We start from the raw sequence: 9,319 nt of genomic DNA, 5'->3' as shown, positions 1-9,319 counted from the left end.
GATAGGTAGTTGGATGTGTGCTTTCCGCCTCATTTCCTGTTCCTTGTTTGGTTGTGGGCTTAGAGCATATTCACACAATTAACTATCTATTCGATGTTAGATTATATATAGCTAGTATAAACTAAGTGATTATAGAAGGAACCTGTAACGTCCCAAAATTCAAGCCCAAAAATTCCATTTTTTTGATTAATTAATTCATAAAACATTCATGAGAAAGTATTATATAAACACGACATCTCAAAACCAAGTATCATATTTGAAACCCACAACCATGAACAAATGTCATATCATAGTACAATCCCAGAAAACACCATGCGGAAAAATCATATGTGTGTGTGATGCCATGCTACGCCGTCGACTGCTTCCCCTTAGACAAAGAGGTACCTGAAACCAAAAACTGAAACCGTAAGCACAAAGCTTAGTGAGTTCCCCTATCATACCACATACCATACAATACCATCGGTATCTTTCAACCGGTAATCATCATCGGTGTCTTTCAACCGGTAAACATCATTGGTATCTTCCAACCGGTAATCGTCATCGGTATCTTCCAACCGGTAATCGTCATCGGTATCTTTCAACCGGTAACTGGGGACTATTCCACCCCCTACTACTAGCATACAACAGCAAGATATAAACACACATTCAGACATATCTGGATACTGACCTACCCCTTGGTCCTAAAGACCACTATCAGGGAAACTATCCCTAACATGCAACATATCATACAGATATAACTCATAACCAAACGCAAACCAGACCAAGATAAATCATCACAAAGACAATTATCTTCTAAGTACTCCTCAATGGTGGGCCGGCATTGTGGCCTTAGACCCACCCCTACTGGAAGGTAACTCACCTCGTATCTGCTGAACTGTACGGGAATCCTTTGACTGCTGCCGCTGCTGCTCCGGAAGTCCTCCGGCTAAAATTCCCACAAAACACTTAGTCAAAAACTGACATCTACCCTTAGGATAAAATGACCATTTACCCCTTGACCAACTCGAAGTCAAAGTCAACTTCCAGTTGACCTGACTCGTCGAGTTGACTCGTCAACTCGCCGAGTCCCTATCCTTCCATCAGACCTCATACTCGTCTCTACTCGTCGAGTTAGGCGATGACTCGACGAGTTTTCCTTCTTAATGAACACCGAATGAATCCACATCTGACTCGCCGAGTTGTATGAACAACTCGTCGAGTTCATCATCGACTGATACTCATGTCCTGAATTGACTCGCCAAGTTGTATAAACAACTCGTCGAGTTACTCTTCATCCTATGAACACGTTCTGTCCTCGACTCGCCGAGTTCCATGAAGATTGTCTTGGACTCGCCGAGTCCGTTCATGCACTCGCCGAGTACCATGAATTCCCAGAACACTTTGCTTAGTCCAGAACGTTGGGTCACTCCCCGGGACTCCTAAAAACCCTTCCACACTCAACTGGTCCTTACGACCCACACTGATATGGGACCAAAACCCTTGGACTCGCCGAGTCTATCACATTCCTTACTAAGAACTTCGATTTCTGATGTACAATACTTAACCAAATGATAGATCCAGGCCCCTAAACTCGATCTAGCACATAAAGTTACAAACTTTACGTGCATGCATGGTACATTAGAGCTTAAAAGGCTCTAGAATGGTTCTTTTGTTGCATGGGGCCTTCCTTGGTGCAAAAAGCAACCTAGATCTGACTTGTGGCTCATAAAATGACATGATACAGAAACCCAAACCCCCAACCATATTTGCAAACATGGCTTATAAAAGCCCTAAATCACTCCAAAGAGGGATCTAACAAAAGAATGAGCAAGGTTCAGACTTTATACCTTCCAAAGACTGCAAATGATAAACCAAACTCGAATCCTTCAGTCCCCTCTTGATCCTTCTATGCTCTTCCTTCCTCCTTGAGATCAAAACTCACAAGAATCACTCAAAAAGCCTTAGATCTTCTCAAAAACGGCCAGGGTTTGCTATGAGGAGTGTTTGGGAGCATAAAGGGGGAAAGGAGGCTGCATAAGGTCGTTTAAATAGGGTGCAAACCCCTGGATTAGAGTTTTTGCCCAAACAGCGGCTACTCGCCGAGTCCGCAACGTAAACCCCGCGCCTCATCTCGCTTCTACTTGGCGAGTCAGTCCATCGACTCGCCGAGTCCAATGCCAAAAGTGCAAAAACAAAAGAAGATTTAATAACAGAACACATACCAAGAACCAGGTGCTACAGAACCACTGTGGTTACCATTTTTACTAAAAGAAATAAGGGTTTTCTTAAAGAATCTTGTCATCAAATATAAAGGAACTATTACAGCTAACTCCGTGAGTACCAAGTGAATACACCAGGGTTATATACAACGAAGATCTAACAAACAATGGGATGTGTGCTTTCCGCCTCATTTCCTGTTCCTTGTTTGGTTGTGGGCTTAGGACAAATACGCACAACCGATTGTTTGTTTACTCTGGGTTTTATATAACTTGAATCCATTTAGTAGTCATAGAAAGGATTGTAGAGTCATTTTTACTTATATTTCATCAAAGCAGGAAATATAGGATTTTCTAGAGGAACAAGCGAACTTTTCTAAAAGAACTTTCAACTTACTTACAACTTTCTTAAAACTTACATAGATCACTAAAATCTTATGAACTCACCAGCTTAAATGTTGATCTACTCTTTCAAAATAACTTGTATTCTCAGGAGACCAATAGACATGTACGCGCATTGGGATTCAGAAGATGGAGCAGTATAGCTTCAAGTCTTGTTTTGTTATTTACTTTGTAGTCTATGTTATGTGAACCACATACTTTGTAAACACTTTCTTTCTAATGAAATAGTTGTTTATTACTTTGATTACTATGATTCATGTCTTGTCATACTAAACATGACGTCCTCCACCCCCGAACGTTTCCGCCGTTCCGGTTTTGGGGTGTGGCAAAATGAATGACAGTTGTTAAAAGTTTATTAAAACTGTGTTTACAGGTCAAGATTAGACAAAGACGACACCATGTGAGAATGATATGGAGAAGAACGATGCAACATGGTACTAAGTTTTATGCAAGACCATGAGTTTAATTTATCACATTCTCCTTCTCTGTGTCTCTTTCAAACTAGATGAAGGTAAATCTCCTCCCGAAGCTACCATTTCCTTAAAATTGCCTACAAATCAGAAAAAAGGTGGTGTTTTCAAGTAATTTGATGTAAAAAACACTTTAATTTGTTCATGTTTTAGTTAATTGGCTTTTGTATACAATATTTTAGTATTAAATAATGAGTTAAACTGTTATTTTGCAACTGTTATAGATATTGCTTCATGGAAAGGCCTTCAACTAAAGACATCGTTTTACATCTTAACACAATATCTCAAGTCTTTATGTTTCCTCTGTTGGGTTTTGAGCATTCTAACACTCCTAAGTGTACATGCAACCCTAAATACCTTGGATCTATGTTTTCTCTATTATACATGCAAATATGAACTTTCCAAGGTATTCATCCTAACTAGCATAATAACATTGATTCATCTGAGTATATCAAGTTAGAATTACATACCTCTTTGATGTAGAATGTCTTCATGAAGCTTGAGTTCCTAGTGCCCCAAGTGTGACACCTTAAATGGTTCACACAACACCAAATACACTTGGAATAGATTAGAGATAAATCCACACTACATAAAATCGGCTAGCCCTTTCACCTCACACATAGTGGCCAATTTTCTCCAAGAATAAGATCATTATATAGTTAGGGTTACACCATGTAAACCCTAATTGTCATGGCCTTTCATTTCCATGATCCATGGGTACAAATACACCATGGAGCATCTTATGGGTTTTAGCCCAACTTGACAATCCGTGGAGCATTAGCCCACTATATAAGTATGGATGATTTACACAATCAACCCATATATTTAATTAGTCTTCTTTTGATCACTTAATTAATCCTAGATTTACTCTTGATCAATACTAATTAAATAATCTTATTAATATATTAGAACTTATAATATATTGACCAACCTTAAGTGTTATTTCTCTCATTTTAGTCTGTCCAAATGCCTGATGCCATGCAACCCAAATGGACCATGCCAGGTCGAGTCAAGTCTTACCAATTATAGTTATGGACTTAGACATTAATCCAACAGTCTCCCTCTTGGATAAGTCTAAAACTATTATTGCAAGTATGACTTCTAGAATCGACTGGCAATCGTAGCTCTCAAAAACTTCTGTCGCACTCTGACCTTGCCGATGTTCTCTGACCTTTGTCAATGACTTGTCCATTAGATAAGGGATCATATATTCCTCCATTCTAGATATCATATGGATTGAGACATGGATTATAGTCATTCTCTATGTCCATTTGTTGTTTCCCGATTTCTGATTTATGACGACTGACTAATTGAACAAATCAAATCAGTCCAGGCCCGGCCGAGCACTTATATTTGTCATCACCAAATCATCGAGGGGCCCACAGATATCGCTTTTATCCCGAAGGTAAAAGGAATGGATAAACTTCAACTCATATGGCTTGTTCAACTACTTGTTGAATCAAATACAAAGGCACGTTTTATAACATCGAGTTACTAATGTGTTTTCGTGCAATCAATGTATAACCAACTCATAATAACAACTCATATCTCTAGGTTTGAAGAATATAATATATTATCGTCTCCTGATCACTCATGATATAATCCATGAAGTGATTCCAATGAGCACGGGTTGAATCCAATACTCAGAACTTATGAGCACTCATTAGTGTTGTAGCACCACCTTGTCCAACATCTTAGACCTCTACAAGCCCAATCTATAACAGTCTTGATTAATATCTACTTCCAACATATGACCGACTGTGGATGGTTTGAATAACTTAGTCATCCAGAACAATGACCTAGTTATTCTGGAAGTCAAAACATGCAAAATGAAACAAAATAATAATCGAATCCAATATGGTCTCAGAACTTATGAATATAAATAAAAACCTTTTATTTATCACCATATGATTACACATTATTCATTATATACTGTTTCAGCCATCAACTTTATTCTTGAATTAAAACAATAGTTGTCCCATGCTCTAAGCATGTACACTATGTTTTTCTAAACACTAGTCATGCCATACACCAAGTATGCATAGTATGTTTGTCTATGATCTTTACTTTGTGAAATATATCAATTGAACATAACTCCAATGATTCTCATTTCACAGTCCCAGTTCCTTACTGCAAATGCAAGAATTCCAAATTCATGCCATTTACTGAAATCTATTAGATTCTAAACTTATATGCATTGATCCTCTTGTAATGATTATGCACACAGTCACAAAGACTTGACAACAAACATTACAGAGCATTCCAAAGGAGATCAACTCCTTGGAAACATCCTTCTTGCATTAAGTTTCCTAATCTTACATAGATTGAATAATTTCTAACTTTGAAACATTTCCATATTCCATTTTGACTATCACTTCTGAACAAGAGTTACATCTTTTTCAGAATATGTCAGTATGGTCCTTCCAAAAATTAACACTATACTTCCAACTGTCCCTGAGCAACCAATCTTTGGTAAACCTTAGATTGTCCTCGACAATTGCATAATCCTTTTAGTCATATCCAATTCTAGACCTTTTCCCAAGGACGAATTTAGCACATGTAACCGATCCTATATCCAAAGTATATGGGACACGATTCATGATGTCTCACATAAAGACTAAACTAGTCTTTTGCTATAATATTTCCATTTCAGTTTGCCAAGTTCTCATAATTCAGATTATGAAAAGAGATGCGCGCCGTAATCATAATCGAATTTTAGAACGCAAATAATGGACCCATATATAGAATTTGCTTATGTTGAACCATTCCAACATAACATTCATATATATACTTGACTAAACTTGATTAAAATCTCACTATCTAAGCTGTTAGATTTGAAATGAAGTATAATTTTCTCTCCCTTAATTATAGCAAAACAACTTTTCAACCCTTGCAACTTCACAAATTGAAACTTTTGTTTTCTATAATTAACATTGCTAACTTGCAATACTTATTATAATTATCGTGCTCCCACTAACATGATGATTATTAGCATAACATTTATGTTCCCACTAGCTTTGATATGTACTCAGAAATCAGCTGAACTTCTAGAAAGACAATACTTTATTGACTTTCCTACCAAAGTTCAGATTTCTGATATTAGATTGCTTTGATAAGACTTTATCAATATCATACACCTTATCTTAGATAGCTCACAGGTGTGTCTAAACAATTTTAAGAACTATGAAAAGGGATACTGTAATCATAGTCTCAATTGTTTAGACCTTTGCTATCTGCTTCAAATCTACTTGGTGGAAGAGTTTCCTCACCATCATTTTCATGAATCGGAGAGAAAACTTATGACCCTTAGACTTTATGGTATATTTGTTCCTTTCCATGTGAATTTTTTTCAAAACCATAATCACAAGACAAGATTAGTGACAATTCCAAATTCATATGGACTGAACTTGTGCAATCTTAAATTCTTGCCACCTGGCAGCTCAAGGGCCTGTCATTGCTTCCAAGTTGATATGCAACCAATTGAGAACTCTAAGAACTCATATGCAAATCCAACTTTAATTGGAATGGGCACAGAATATGTCAACACGATAGGTTATAAACCTCAAGTCGTGTGCTAGTGAAGAACTTCAGGTTTTATTCTTGATTAGTTCTTGAGACTTTCAAGACCTTTAAGACTCCCACTGTCCTCTTGACATATAAGACTCTCTTGTCAAATATTCAAGAGATAGTGTGGATTCTAATCAAGACAAACACTTCACACAATTGGCCTTAGTTGGTCTTTTTTTTATCCAAAACATCACAACCTACCAATTCCAAATGTACAAGAGTAGAAAACTTTTACTCTTACATTTGACAAGTGTTTTAAACCTTCTTTAAGACATGTCACTCAAGTTATAATCTTAGAGTATAACTCTAAGAACTGTTTTTGGAACGAAATATGAATCATCTTCTTGATTTAACCACTTCAACAATTCATAGCTCCTCTTCTTAGCTCCCAGAATGCACTTAGAGGATGAATTGTGATAAGGTCTCAAAATCATTAAGATGGTCTTAAAACATGATACTAAAGTACTCTCCCATCTTTTCAGATTTGAGAAACTTTTATCTTTCTGCCTAAGTTGATTCTTCTCATTCGTTCTGCCATACATCGAAACTTTTCCGATGCTTCAGAATTATACTAAAGCTTGTAAGTATAACCATATTTACTAAACTTTAATAAATCATGACGAATATTCTTATCGATCTTTTGTGGTGGACTTAACCAGTGCACAAGAATGTGTACTCGATCCCTTAGTCCTTTACTTGACTCACACATCCATGTGAACAAGTAGTTAGTCTTAATTTTCCAATGCTTGAAAGTTCTCATTCATCATACTATACAACTTGCATGATTCCAAGTCTCGGTCCAATTGAAACCTTGGGTGATGAGAATCTTTACTTATTTGGTAAATTTAGACATTACCACAAATGAAAGAATCAAATTCATATTTCCACTCTTGCTCTTAATGGAATCTTATAAGCAACAAAATTTTTCACAAATGCCATTGTAAGTATATTTTAAAATAAATATTTTTTTCTTTTATTTTAAAACTTTGCGGAAAAACTTATCCTTACAGTGCAAAAGAAGATAAAAACTTTGTTGTTATCTACTCCTAAGCAATATATCATAACTCCTAAGAAGTAGCTCAAGAATCCGATCTTCAAACTATGTGATAGAAATCCATCTACGCGATTAGATTCAACATATTCTTTCTTTAAGTTTCTTCACTTTTCTTTAATTCTTAAAACATCAACATATGACCCAGTCACATCATGTATCAAGAATCTCAAAATAGAAACTTAGCAGAGTTAGATAGTAGACTTTACCTGAAGTAGAGTCAAACTTATTGACTTTAACATCCTTAGGTAACTTTGGCAGCTTCGAAACCAATACCCCTTCCTTTGGCAATAGATACCTATGGACCCTTGATAGTGGGACTATCTTAGACTTAGCCTCTCTTTTTACCATTTGGTCAACCAAGTTGACTATGGCCGATCCTTTTCCATTGGGAAGATAGAGCTTTACTGGATATCCAATGTCATCATTGTCAATGTCCATAAAGTTTTAGGAAGTTGATCTTAGCAAATAGATAATATCATTAAGGGTCTTGTTATAGTCTGTTTCATAGGAACTCACTATGTGACTTAGAAAGTAGTTGAGTCACCAACTTTCTCAAGACTTTGACACCTAACTCTCCCGGCTTGTCAATATGTGACTACATCTCCAAGATGTCATCACACATAGACCTTTGCTTGCCAATAGGGCTTGAGTGACCTTAAACTTTTTAAGAACGTGTGGGTAAGGGGAATAATTTGAGGAGGTAAAAGAAGTATGATTTCCATGGGACGTCATCTTCATTTAGGAAAGCTTGTTTCAAGATATTTGGGAAGATCATAAGTGTCTAAACCAAACATCTTTTGGGAGATATTCAAGATAGTTGATTAAAAGTCCTTAATATAACACCCAATAGAAATATTAAGTCTAGGACCCTACAAACTATTTTATAACTCAGAAGAGGGATGTCGTAATCCAAGCTATAAAATATTTGAAGGTAAGTGAATGACGATTCACCAATTTCCACCAAGATAAACGAATTGTAATTATTAGGTTTTAATTGGTTTTGAAACTCCTAGATTCTTTTGAGATTCATTGAACTTTTCAATGACATGTTTCAATCTCGAGTGTGCCCTTCAGGTTTTGTGACTGGGATGTTGAGGATCACAAAACAAGGTGTGAAGTAACCATGCAAATATACTTGGTACCCTTAATATTACCCCTTAATCGATGTACTGGTTAACCACACACGCTCCATCGATACTATGATAAACATTATTACCCTTTTCATACCTTGTTAAATTCGAGTAAGTGTGCCAGTTAACCACACACGCTCCACTAACTGACTTAAACAAGTGCAAAGTGTAATTTCATGGATTAGCACCTTATTCACATTTTCCTAAGTAACTAAGATTGGGTATTTATAAAAGGTTTAGTTACTTAGTATTTATCATTAATACTTTTAATGAAGGGAGAATTATAGTCCTTGTCCTACCCGTTCGTCTAACAACCCTCCACCGGTCAAGGAAGCGGTGGGTGAGAGTAGACATCCATCAAACTGCCTTTTTATAGGCAGTAACCTTATAGCCCCCTTATAGACCGGCTTCGTGAATGAGGCCTACTAACGGTAAGACTGACTTTACTCTTATACATATATATATAAATATTATTAACATATAATATTATAAAGTATAAGG

This window comes from Lactuca serriola, chromosome 3, assembly GCF_051521515.1.
Source record: "Lactuca serriola cultivar US96UC23 chromosome 3, Lser_US96UC23_V15, whole genome shotgun sequence".
Taxonomy (NCBI): Eukaryota; Viridiplantae; Streptophyta; class Magnoliopsida; order Asterales; family Asteraceae; genus Lactuca; species Lactuca serriola.
This window is presented reverse-complemented; position numbering follows the sequence as displayed.